General features: G+C 35.3%; 1 pseudogene across 1 annotated transcript in view; it reads left to right on the forward strand.

Moving 5' to 3' along the window:
- LOC146449766 (uncharacterized) overlaps positions 1 to 127 on the forward strand; it is a 5,015-nt pseudogene extending 4,888 nt beyond the window's left edge. The window contains exon 3 of the transcript XR_014860549.1: positions 1 to 127. This exon is cut by the window's left edge and continues 3,508 nt beyond it. The product of XR_014860549.1 is annotated as an uncharacterized LOC146449766 (transcript).
- The last annotated feature ends 14,253 nt before the right edge of the window (positions 128 to 14,380 follow it).

Consider the following 14,380-nt stretch of genomic DNA (forward strand, 5'->3'; position numbering starts at 1 on the left):
CATGTGTGAATACTGTTATTTGAAGAGACAAGTATTCTAATTTTATGATCCATTTAGTACCGTTGCTAATAATCTATGTACAGTATACTATTTCCAAGGAAAATAAATTTTGTGGAAATGAATTTGATACTGATATTTTTATTTTCTGCTTTTCTAAAAGGAGGGGGCTTGAACCACCCAATCCACCACCCCTAAATCTTCCCCTGTAGTGTTACAAAGAGGGGAAACTAAAACAGGCCCTGGAGATAAGTGGGAGTGCTACTAAAACAAAAACTTATGGAGAGATCCATTCATCAGAGCATTGGCTTGTGCATTTCATTGTGTAAAACATTTGTCTGGTGTGTCTTACATAAACAGTATTTGTCCTGCATTTATCAGGGACAAATATAAAAACATATTTGTCCCACATTTGTTGTCTTCGCAACCCGGACAAATATAACATCAGATTTGTCTCATATTTGTCTTAAAGCCAAATATGATCAAATCCATTATTTCATCCAGTGTTCCCCATCTCTTCAAGACGAGTCGAGATCTCTGTTTAACGGTTGCGAGAACCAATCTAAGGAAATACATGTACTGGAAGAAAGAATTTTCGTTTACAAATGATTTGTTAACGGCCGTCGAATTACACGTCATGATAATATTTTTTTGTGTAAGAGCAAGTTACCGGCCCGGGGGAAAATGTTTGGAAATTCAAAACTGTGTCAATTCTGCTCCTATAGTAATAATTCTAGTCTCGTCAACCAAATGGAAAATACGGGAAAATAGTCTTTGGTGTAGGGTAGAATTATTTCAGAGCTTTTAAATTTGTGTCTGTTTACAAACGCATGAGAGCCGTGTGGTGTGAATGAAAAAAACGCGGCCACGAAACAATATTGTACAAAAATTAATTTCTAAACGAATATCGATGGTATCGAGAATTTAATAAACGATAAAAGCATCTGCGTAAAGCTTTAAACACATAACATAAATAAAATTATCGATTGTTGCCTGGAAGAAAGCATTTTCGTTTACAAATGATCTGTAAACGGCCGTCGGAATAACATAAACATGACATTTTCTGCGAGAGCAAGTTAGCTCCCGGGGAAAAATGTTTGGAAATCCAAAACTGTGTCAATTCTGGTCCTATAGTAATAATTCTAGTCTCTAAATAAACGTTAACAAAAGGAGAATACGGGGAAATAGTATTTGGTGTTTGGTAGAATTATTTCAGAGCTTTTAAACTTATGTGTGTTTACAAACACATGAATGCCGAAAGGTGCGAATGAAAAAAACACTGCCACGAAACAAAATGTTCAAAAATTAATTTCTACACGAATATCGATGGTAAATTAAATTAAAACTAAAAGTAACTGTCCGGTGTTCATTCAGAAGGTGTCATAAAATGGGAGTTTTGTCCGTTAGACAAATAGTTTTGCACGAATGGAGTCTGACTGGGTGTTTAGACTCGGTCTCTTCTTTCTGATCCAAAGCATTTCGAATATTAAACAATCAAGCTTTCCCTGACATTTCTTTAAGATTGTGAAGTTACTTGTCAGGTCGCCAATTGTGTCGACTTGGTGATTATTCTTTAGGTGTTTCCCGATGGCCGAGAACCGATGTTCATCAATGCGTTGGTGAAGGTGACGGCTGGTATAGCCGACGTAATCTGCATCACATAGATCACATACAAAGTGATACACACACTGTTGATTGATCGAGGGTGGCTTAGGCTCCTGCACTTTAAGATCGTCACTAAGTTTACGGCTACTGAAAACTGGCTGAAGCTGGTCCTTTGTTGCTACTGACAGCTTTTTCAATTCAGTGGTAAGCTCTACGAGCAAACTGACGGAGTGGCGATGGGCTCCCTTAGGCCCCCAAATGGCTAACACTTTTCTTTGTTCCATCGAAGAAAAACTACAAGACGAGATCAAATTGCCAGACTTCTACAAGCGCTATGTGGATGACACACTAGCTGCAGTCAAAGATGTACCGACAGCTGAAGCCTTTCTGGTGACTTTGTACAACTGTCACCCTTCCATTTCCTTCACCATGGAGATCGCGACTAATGGTAAGCTGCCATTTGTCGGCATTGAAATTCTTAAGAAAGGCTGTAAGCTAGTAACCAGTGTTCACCGGAAACCAATAAGCACCGGTCTTCTCCTTCACCATCAGAGTCATGTTGATAACCGCTACAAAAGGTCCCTAGTCAAGACAATGTTAAACCGTGCCTTTCGCTTGTCGTCGACCTGGGATCTATTTACAACAGAATGTGAACGCCTCAAACTGATGTTCTCTAAACTCAAGTACCCAGATTCTCTTATCAACTCTACCATCGCCCACTTCGTTACTTCTGTGACGTCGCGAGACACGCTACCGACGCCTTAAACTGAAAACATTCATCGGATAGTCTTACCATTCAAAGACCAGAGGTCAGCTGACATGGTAAAGAAATATCTTTCTGACTTAAGCAACAAAATTGACCACAATCTTCAGCCAGTTTTCAGTAGCCGTAAACTTAGTGACGATCTTAAAGTGCAGGAGCCTAAGCCACCCTCGATCAATCAACAGTGTGTGTATCACTTTGTATGTGATCTATGTGATGCAGATTACGTCGGCTATACCAGCCGTCACCTTCACCAACGCATTGATGAACATCGGTTCTCGGCCATCGGGAAACACCTAAAGAATAATCACCAAGTCGACACAATTGGCGACCTGACAAGTAACTTCACAATCTTAAAGAAATGTCAGGGAAAGCTTGATTGTTTAATATTCGAAATGCTTTGGATCAGAAAGAAGAGACCGAGTCTAAACACCCAGTCAGACTCCATTCGTGCAAAACTATTTGTCTAACGGACAAAACTCCCATTTTATGACACCTTCTGAATGAACACCGGACAGTTACTTTTAGAGTAGTTAGATATTTGGGCTTATGAGACCACTTTTCAAAAAATCATCAAAAATCCCATACAAATCCTTATAAATCCAATTTTTTTCCTAAAACCCATTAACTCCACATTATCTCACCCCAATAACTGCATAAATTAACTGAATCTCATATTACTGCATAAATTACCAATTAGCCTTTGAATTCACGGCTAGGACGCCGCCTGCCTAACTCCTGCAACGGAGACGTCAAAAACCTAAACTCAAAAACCTAAAAACCTAAATCCTCGGTTTTCAAAAAACCTAAATTTTTATCCTCGGTTTTCAAAAAACCTAAATTATCCTCGGTTCTGTTTTTAGCCACTTTATAACATCTGGAATAAACTTTTCGAGTAAACTTTACTTCAAATGTTTGTAATTTATTCACGCAACTGTCATACAACTTACCATGACTATGTGATTCACTGAAAAATTTCACAGATGACTATGTGTTTCACTGAAAAATTTCACAATTGTGAAGCAAAATTGTGAAGATTGTGATTGGTTGAGAGAATCATACGACTGTCATATGACTTGAAAACAATAGGGCAAGTTTAGACCTGTCAGCGGGAAAGTCCCTTATGTATGACATCATCAAGTACACGATGACACAACCCAAAGGGGACTGGACACTAGTTTGTTAATACACGTGTCGGCCATTTTGTCGCCATTTTGTAAAGAGTTTGTGTTTTGAAATTTATGGTTCCTGTTTTCGGATATTCGGACTTTTATTTCTCCACTTTCATCGTTCTGATGTTTGTAGACGCTTTTTGAGGTAAGAATATCATTTATCTTGCACACAACAATAGATTTTTTTATTGGATCGACTCGCTATCGAATATTCGTGAGGCCGTGAAATGAGCTTATTATTTTTGCACATCAACTAAATCCTTAATTGGGATCCAAGAGTTAAAGGCATCATTGTATCCTTTCCACTTTACCAAAGCTTGTTTCTTCTTGTAATCTCTCCTGATAACTTTATCGATTCTGAATATCTCCTGATTAGCTTTCAATAATTCTGGTTCATAAAAGCTCCCTTTAATCTGTTCATCGTTTAGATCCTTCAGTTTATATGTGATTGGTGTAGTGTATTGAATTTTATCGATAATGAAGACCTCTTCTGTCCAGTTTTCTGTATAACCTCGATCAAACAGCTTTCTTTTATACTTTGATATTCTAACCTTGTCACCAACTTTAAATTTTGGCAAAGATGATAATTGCTTCAAATTGCCATAAAGATTGAAGTAAACAGTTCCTTCATTCTTTTTCTTAGATGCTTCTGTCGGTGTCATTTTTATTGAACTGTGTTTAGTGTTATTATACTGATTCAATATTTCAGGCAAAATATGCAGATACATTGTATTGCCTTGGGCAGTGAATCGTTTCCACATTTTATTTTTAATCGTCCGGTTCCATCTTTCCACCACTGATGACTTCGCTTCATTTTCAGTCGAATACAGTGTAATGTTATGTTTATTGAGCAAGTCTTTGAAATGTTTGTTGTAGAACTCTGAGCCTTTATCAGTCCATAGATACTTTGGTTTTCGACCCTCTTTGAATATGCTTTGAAATGCTGTAGTTATAGTCTCACCTTTTTTATCTTTTAATGGGACAATCCAACCGTATTTACTGAAAACATCTATAGCCATGAGAAGATACCTGTTACCTTTATTCCATTTACTGAATTGTTGCATTTCAACAAGGTCAGCAGCCCATATTTCATCAATATTATTTACAATAACACGCCGCCGAGTAAAGTTACGCCTTATGGGTTTATGCAGCTCATTAGCTAATTTCTCTTGCCAGTTTTCCTCTTTACCCGACGGCTTTTGACGTTTTTTGGAACCCCAAGACCCAGCTTCTGTTTTGTATTTATTGCATTTCTTGCCAACCAATGTCCCCATTGTCGTTCGGAATATGGAACAGCATCCAATGATTTAACCATCTTTTTATCAGCTTTGTTTTTACATTTTTTGTCATCTTTGCAGACTGAATAATCAACATCATGTTGCATGGCTATTGCATCTGTTTTGCCTGTTGGTTTATCATATATTTCCAATATTTGCCCTGTTTTGGGGTTATATTTTACTTGTTTTTCCAAATCATTGTATGGACCAGTGTATTTGTGCCCTGGAAGTACCCAACCAGCTTTGGGTTTTGGTAACATGCCAATTGCTTTGTGTATATCAATTGAACCACCACTTATTGGTCTTCCCTTAATTCCTTTTTCATACTCATCCCAATTTGGTGGCTGCCAGCCAATTGCACGATAACTCTCACATGATGGTGTATTATGATATTTTTTTCCAATTTTTACCATACTTGAACATGGATAATCTTTGTATTTTTCTAATGTATTTTTCCCAGCCTTGCCAGTCCAAAATTGACTCGACAATATGCCAGTATCTGTGCTAAATGCACTTTTGGCAATGTCTCCAGATTTGTATCTATCAAAGACTTCCTTTGTTGATGGAATTAATGTTCCAACAACATCCATCGACTTCGATGCAACCTTACCAGGCGTACCAAATTGCTCCAAAATTGTATCCAAATTACCACCATCAAGTTCTTTTCGGTCAGTTTTGTAACTTCTTTTTGGTCCTACTTTGGTTGATAATTTATCAAACATCTCTGATCCAGTCTTTTGAACAAAAGGAGTTGCTTTAGAGATAGCATAATCAATAGCTTTTTTCTGCAATTTAGGGTTTCTAAGTGCTTCAGACCCATAATATCGACCCATTTCAACTGCTTTCTTTCCCAACCATGGTAATGCATGTTGAATTAACATATCAGCACCAGTTGATGCTAAAGTATCCATTATGCCCGCCCCTTCGAACGGGCTATTTAGTTTCCCTGTTTTTTAACAAATTTGGTTTTAGTTATACCACATTCAGCACATATACAGAAGAACATGAGCCGACCATTTTTGGTTTGCTTGTAACCTGCAGGCTCAACACATTCAGTTTGTTTCTTTTGTTTAACACAATATGATTTGACCATTTTATATCACTATATTAGATTAATTATCATCAGAGTCAGACTCATAATCTGAGTCACTTTCATCATTGATGGATTCTCTGTCAGACTCATGCTCACTGTAGTCACTTGAATCATCTTCAGAATCTGTTACCAATGTACACCATAAACAAACATCTCCAAAATGATCAGTTTCTTCTTGACAATCTTCGCAAAATTTTCTCATATACTATTGATTAGATAATTTTTTAAAATATTGGATTATAAAATTATGATTGACACTTTGATTGTTCATGTCAAAATGTGCATTGCGGATTGTTTTCAATATACTTGTACCCTTTTGTCTCTCAAATAAATAATACAAACACCAATAGCCACACAATACTGAATCTCTTTCTTGGATTTCATCACCTGAATACATTAATCGTTTGCCACTTGTTGACATAAATTGCATAATTTCTTTTGGCATAATTAACCCAAAACTATCAAAATATTCTGCATATTTCTCTCCGTTTCGATACGCAGCCCAATGTGTACCTGGTCCAATCTGTGAATCCAGGTTAATGATACCAACTTCATCTTTTTTCATCTTTTGTGGTAGATTATCTCTGCTGTAAATGCCTCTGAAGTGTTTTATTTTGAGTTTTTTGACCCAATCAATGAGTTCAAAGTTACTGAGTGGTTTATTTATGAATTTCACAGAATGTCTCCGATTAATGGAATCCCCTTGAATGGACTGTTTTTGCCTAATAACAGACCTTTTCCTTTTTTTGTTTTTTTTTTCCTTTGCCATATTGATCCCATGTACCGAAAAATGGAGGCGGCCTATAATTAACTGGTAGGACCAAACCACCATCTTTTTTGGTTGTGTTTGGAACAAAAACTGGAACCGATCTTTTGGATCTACTTCTATCCACCTGTAACCCTTTACCCATTAATGCATTCAAAACCATTGGAATGCCAATTGAAGCCAATAATGTCCCCAAAAAACCTCCTGATTGTTCCTTAGTTGGTTTAATTACAATCTGTCCACCAGTATGTATTGCATTGACAATTTGCTTCTTTTGTGCTTCAGTGAGCCAATCTTTGTATTTTATTAATTGATCAATTTTATTTTGAGGAATGAGGAAACCACCAGCTTGTCCTCTACCAAATATTTTATTGACTCCCACATTTGCAAGCCCAGAAAGTGCTCCAGTAGCTAATGGTCCAACTGCTTTTGCCGCCATTGGTAGTAATTTTGTGCCAATTTTGAATAATGATGACCAAAGACTGCCTCCTTGTTGTACAGCTTTTCGTATCTGTGTTTTGCTTATTTTAATATCTGCTCCAGTTTTGTTTTGCATTGCCTTTTTCAACCTATTTATTTGTGTATTGGTTAACATCAGCTGATCCGGACCAGTTAATTCAGAATTTGATAATCTTATTGTTATTGCTGAATTGTTTTTTAATGCTTTTGCTAGTTTATGTTTTTGCCCAATTGATAGTTTTACTCCATGTGAATGATAAGTTGTCATATCTTTTATATAACTAACGTTACATTAAAAATTTTGGACAATTTATCGAAACAATAGTTTTCCATCTTTCTGGATGAGTTCAGCGTCTTGTTCATATAATGTCAATGCATAAACTGAATATGCAGTTGTAGCTGTACCAGATAATTCATAATGAAATGTCAGCTTTGTGGTACCATCTTTGATATCCATTTTTTGTTTTGTTAAATCGAAATACACGAATGGGAATAGTGTTTTGAAATTGTTGACATTCAATAAAGTTCCTTGACTGTACTCATTGTTTGCATGCACATATTTTAGAATATCTCTGTAAACTCGGCTTGGTTCAGCTTCTGGTGTATAATGAACATCAGGATATTCATTGCCATTAGCCACAGATAAATGACAATTCAGCAATGTTCTGGGATCTGTTGATATACTGAATGTATTGTACAAAAATGGATTTGCTGTTTGTGCTCCAATATTTGCATCATTGATAATAAAAACAAACACATGTCTTGGCTTTGAAATACCACTTGTTATCTGAAAATTACCACTTCTTTGTGTTGATGAATTGCTTCTTTCCACATTTTCACGCAAATAAACCCATTTATGAGGCTTCAAAATTGATTCATGTACAGTGATTGTCCTTCTGAATTGAAAGTGATTCGTGGCACAATAAGCTCCATTCTAGTAATCATTACACGACAATCAGCCCCAGCTTGCCAAATAAGATTGGCATCAGATTCGATCTCCAAATTCAATTCCAATCGTGTTGATGGCAATAACTCATCTCTCAATGCTTCAAAGAATGCTTATCGATTCAATGGTATTTCTGTATTGACAACCGCTGATAGACCCAAAAGCGCTTTTCTTGCAGCAAATCCTTTGTTGTACAAAGCTTGTGCAGGTCTCTCTTCAGCACTTCGGTTTGTATCCAGATAGAAAAACTCATTGGTTGCAGTTGATTGAGCATATACTGGACTATATTCCAATAGATTCTTGATATTAACACAATGATTTGCATAATTACAATCATACACATGTTTACCATTTAGCCTGATGTCCAAATCATTTATAAGACTGTGAGAGCCATTTACAATACCATTATGGTCTTCAGCTGCTATATTTCCATTTTGCATTGTTTGGACTTTGAAACCAACCGATATTCTTGCATTATACCAATCAAATGGAGTAACTTCTCCTGTGTTATCGACTACGAAACGATAACCATCTTTCTTTTGTGACCTATTATTCCCTGGATTACCAGTATTCAATGGTGTCTCCAATTGAAAGAAGACATCTTCAAACCTTTCAATATATTTTGGATTTCTGAATGATTTCATTTATAAACATATGTTACATTATTTTCATTTTCTCCTTCTTTTGAGTTTTCCACCGGATATCATCTGATTGACTCTCTCAGCTATTTGAAAATCAGTCAGTGGCTGCTCCATTTTTGGTTGGCTCATTGTCACTGATTTTGTTTTGGAAGGTTGTTTTTTGCTCAATAATTGAATTATTTTATCACCTGCTTTATTACCAGCAAACTCACCAGTTTTGGTGACTGCTTTTTCAGCTGCAGTTTTGGCTCCTTTTTTAGCTAATTCTTTTGCTGTTTTCCCGAAAAGTTTTGAACCAACTGATCTGAAAACATCCATAATTCCTTCACCATGGATATGTTTGCTTACATAACGACCCAATTCTGGGTCAAAACGTGGCTTAAATTCACTTTGTCGTACCATATATTGATATATTATATTAAACTAGACCTGAGAATCAAGCTCATGAACCAGTCAATGCCATTCAAGTCAATTGGCCGACCCAAAGCGTCAGTCACTGTTATCCCCATTTCTGAAATAATTGATTTGGAAACTGGGCTGAATAATGCTCTTTTTGGCTCAAAAGTAAAGGGATAACTCCTTGTTAAATTGTCAGTGGGTATCATTATCAGTGTATTTGTGAATCGTCCATCACTGAGGCTATCAGTTATTATATCACAATTAATGTTCAAAACGTCAATATCATTGGTAATATTTGGCAATTTTGTCCCGTGTTCAGTTTGGTTAATTAACTTTGGTTCAAATCCAATAAGCGCCCCAAAATTAGAGTTTCTAATATCAAGCTTCCATTGGTTGTCCAGCTCAATGACAACTCTATATGATGAAAGCACAAAATATAGATTGATGCCCTTGCTGGAAGATGGTTTATCTCCATTTTGAATTATTGATTGAGTGATATAATCATCAAGATCATCATATGAATACATTCCATCAACAAATGTGATTGTCTTCCATTTTGTACCATTATCTGGGCTGTATTTGATTGTATTATTGTTGTATCCTGCATTGACATTATGCCATGAATATGTCATTGACACTCGATCTACAGCTAGCTCATGACTCATTGTTGTGTCAAGCTTCAATGGTGGATCAAATTTGATAATAAAGTCTTCAGGCCGACTTCGACCTATTTTTTGTCGGTTAACAGATGAAATATGTATCGCTCTTTCTTGCATATATCATTACATTATATATTGTTGCAATAAATCAATGAGTTGTTTGTTGTTTATCAAGCCAAGTTGATTCAATTTATGGGCTATTTGTAAAAATTCCTCTTTGACTCCATTATTGCCAGCCAAAATGGATCCACCACGAAATTCCATTCTGTCAATCAAATCATTAGCATCATTGAAATAAACAACACCAGAGCCCAATTTCTTGAATTTTTTGCTGGATTTATGGTTTGGAATCTCACTGAGTTGGTTCAATTCATCAAATACCATTTTGGCAATATCACTGTATTTCTTCTTTCAATTAAATCTCTTGGTCAATAAATCGATTGTATCGAAATCAACCTTTTTGTCAATTACTTTGCGTTTATCTTTTGTTGCCACAAGTCTGAGTTGTGCCATTAATTTTGGAATATCAATCATCAGTCCACCATATTGCCCAGAAGATGATATTTTGTATGCATTTCTCTTTGGTTGCGTATAACCATAACCTTTTTTGATGGTTTTCATTCCTTCTGGGATTATTTTAATGCGCCCTCTGTATTTTTGCAATAATTTTATATCTTCATCAATTTTATCAATTTTGTCTTTATTCTTGGTCTTTCCTTGGCCCTTGGATAAAGGACCCTTCTTTATTCCAAGTTTTTTCAACATTTTGCCAATATTAGCATCATAATCCTTCATGTCAATATCTCCTTGCATAGAAGCTTGGAGAACAGAACTCGGAGGTGCAAGATCGTATTGCATCAATTTTTGGAACTCATCATCATCAAAACCAGCATCCAAATTTGACATTGCTGGTTGATAATCTATTGGTAGCTTTGCTTCTGGTGATTGTGGTTGTGGTTTTGTTTCTGGTTGATAAGTTAACATAGCAATGTCCTCCAAACCTGAAGTCAACGCTTTTTGGTTTTTCCCCAATTGTTCAATCAATTTGTCTTGTTTTTCATCAATTGTTTGTTTTGTTTCCTCTTGAGCTTTAATAATTGGTTTGAAAGTTTCTGATAAACCTTGTTGTAAATCTTGTTTATCATGCTTGTACTCCTTCAATGTATCTCTAACTTGTTTGGTTATTGTTCCAGCCTTAATCTTGGCTTCAGATAGTTGTTTTAATCTTTGTAGATCCATTATATTATTAACTTATATTAACTTTTCTCAACTTATATAATGTATTGATATACATGGAAATCCCAAATTATGACAGACATGATAAAAACACTAATTTCAAAAGATTGTATGGTTACATGCCAAGTGACACGTTTCGGATGTTAATATGTGGTAATTCAGGATCTGGAAAGACAGATTTATTGTACCATATGCTGATGAAACCACTTTCGTATTATGATAGAATACATTTATATGCCAAAAATTTGGAGCAACAAAAATACAAGGATATGATTCAAACATTGACTGATATATCAAATAGTGTCGGGTATAATGTCCTTGTTTGTAGCAATGATAATATAATTCCAGTGGAGGAATTGAAGGATGATGATGCCCAGAAGATAGTAATATTTGATGACTTTATTTGGGAAAAAAACCAGAAACCATTGATTGATTATTTCATTCGTGGCAGACACAAAAACTGCTCTGTTATTTATCTGAGCCAATCGTTCTACAAAACACCAAAAGATATTCGACTCAATTGCTCTCATTTCTGTGTCTATGACTTTCCTAGCAGCAATGAAAGAAGTCTGATATCTCGTGAGTTGGGAGTCGACAAGGATAAATACATTAAAGCAACAAACGAGCCATTTTCATTTCTATATGTTGATAAGCCCATGAAAAGAATTAACAGAAATTTTTATGGAACAATATAATCAAATGATATAAATGGGAATATTCAACGAACATAGTTCATCGTCTTCTTTCACAACAGGAGGATTCAGAACGGTTCCTCTTCAAGGAGCCGCTGGGCCTCAAGGAATAGGGTTTAAATTGACCCAAAATGGCAATTATGATATACAAAACAAAAAACTTGTTAATGTTAAACAAGGAGCTGATCCCAATGATGTTGTCACAAAGAGCCAAATACAATTGCTGGATAATGTTCCTGGTAATGTACAAGCTGATAAAGCAGTAATTTACAGCGATACTGGTAGTGTTCATACCAATAGTATTTATCTACAAGACACGCCAGACGGTGCTGGTAGCTCCAATGATGTTCGATTATTGACTGAACATCAGTCTTATGAAAACATTCATCTTAATATACCAGATTTGAAAAACTTTGATGGCCATGGTGGACGAGCTAAAAGTGAAATAATGGTTACATCAACAGAACAACATATTACTGGACGGAAAACATTTTTTGATATTAATGTTTTAAAACCCGATAATAACGATCAAGCGGCGAATAAAAAATATGTCGATGATGAGATTAAAAAAATACCATCACCTGATTTATCTACATATTTGAAAAAAGATGGCACTGTTGAAATGACTGGAAGTAATCAACAAATTACTAATCTTGGAGCCAATATACAAAATACATATGATGTCGTTAATTTAGGTTTCTGTGATACAAAATATTTACAAAAAGTCTCCAATAGTGACCTCGATATGGACAATCATAAAATCAAAGATATGGCTCAACCAACTGATGATAATGATGCTGTTAATAAACACTACGTTGATCATAACTTTCTTAACAGGTTAACACCCAATGCACTTGGTGGTGATTTAGATATGAGAGGTCATAAAATAACAATTCTTGGAAATCCTTCCGATCCCAATGATGCTTCCACTAAAGCATATGTGGATAATGAAATCAGTAAAATACCATCTGTTGGAAGTGATTTGAGTGTATATTTGAAAAAAGATGGAAGTGTTGCAATGACTGGAAACCTTGATATGAATAATAAACAAATCAAAGATATGGCTCAACCAACTGATGATAATGATGCTACTACCAAAAAATATTTTGAGGACAAATTGGAGCAAAGTCATCTTGTCAGCAGCCATAAAACGAATGAATTCAAATATTTTATAGATAGTGATGTAAGCAGTTCAGAATATAATATCACAGTGAATGGCATAGTTGCTTTCAATCAATCCCCACATCAAAACAACAAAGCATATGGCATCACATTGATTAAAGACAGTGGAAGCAATGATTACAGATCCAGAATTGGTTTCAATATTTATCCTCTTGCTATTGGAACATACACAATTGTGTTTGAATTCTACCCACCAGAAATGACTAATATTCAATTATCATGTACAGCTTCTGAAGCATACATCCACAAAGCTGTGCAGCGTGATTTCACTGCTTATAGCAAGCTATTGGTTCAATTCAATAACAACAGCAAACAAACTGCAAATTACATCTATTTGACGATGCATGGCACAGCTACAGCGACTCCTGTACAATGTCATCTAGTTGGTTATGGGGTGAAAGATTGGTCAGATAGCGTTTATCCAGGAGTGTATGACGGCTTGGACAATGTCATGTTTGAGTATAAAAATGGTGATATGCAGATGGAAGTCAATTTGGACATGAATAATAAGATTATTTCTGGTTTAATAAATCCGATATATGATTCTGAAGCAATGAATTTGGGCTATTTTACCAACTTATTCAAAACAAAATATTCTGGGACTATTGCCAGTGGTGTTTTTCACAATTTCAGTATTCCTGAGACAGGAAATATTTATTTTAATTTGTATTCAGTTGTTATAGCCAGTAATATTCAAGTTGCAAATGCACAAATATTAATAAATGGTAAACTGCAAGGACAAACATCAAACACTGACACATATCACAGAATTGGAAACATAACAAGTGGCAGCAATACATTTGATTTGCCAAAATCAACAACATTTGTTGGTATTGATTCTATGTCAATATTGGATAATATTGGAGCAGGAACTGCTGTTACTGGAACTTTTGAATTGAAAATATTATACTCTAATTATTTTGAAAGATATCATAACAATTTCACAAGGAATTTAAATCTCAATAAAAACAGAATAATTAATCTTGGAAATCCTCAAAATGATGAAGATGCAGTCAATAAACAATGGTTAAAAAGTGTTTCATCAAATAGTTTAATTTTCGGTGACATCAAAAATGGTATTTTTAATGATCTTCAGGGTGATAAAATTCAAATATCAAAACCAATTATAATAACTCAAATTGTGGTCAATCAACTGTCAGTTACAATACTGCTCATGTTGCTGTTTTCAAAACTGGTAATCTTCATGTTAATCTATTACCATTTAGGTTGCAAGTAGGAATTAATACGGTGACCATGAATTTGAAAATCACACCATCACTCCATTCATTGCAAATTTACAAGGGAATACCTGGTTTTAACGCTCCTGGTCGGTATAAAGATTTTAATGGAAAATGTCAGGTTTATTTATCAACATTAGTAATATAATGCCATACATTGAAGACGAAAATGGAAACCATATTTTTGATGAAAATGGAGATAAAATAGAATTCACAGTAACTTATGACAACTTACCAGATGGATTCAAATACAAA

This window comes from Pavona decussata, unplaced genomic scaffold, assembly GCF_977016875.1.
Source record: "Pavona decussata unplaced genomic scaffold, jaPavDecu1.1 SCAFFOLD_595, whole genome shotgun sequence".
Classification (NCBI taxonomy): domain Eukaryota; kingdom Metazoa; phylum Cnidaria; class Anthozoa; order Scleractinia; family Agariciidae; genus Pavona; species Pavona decussata.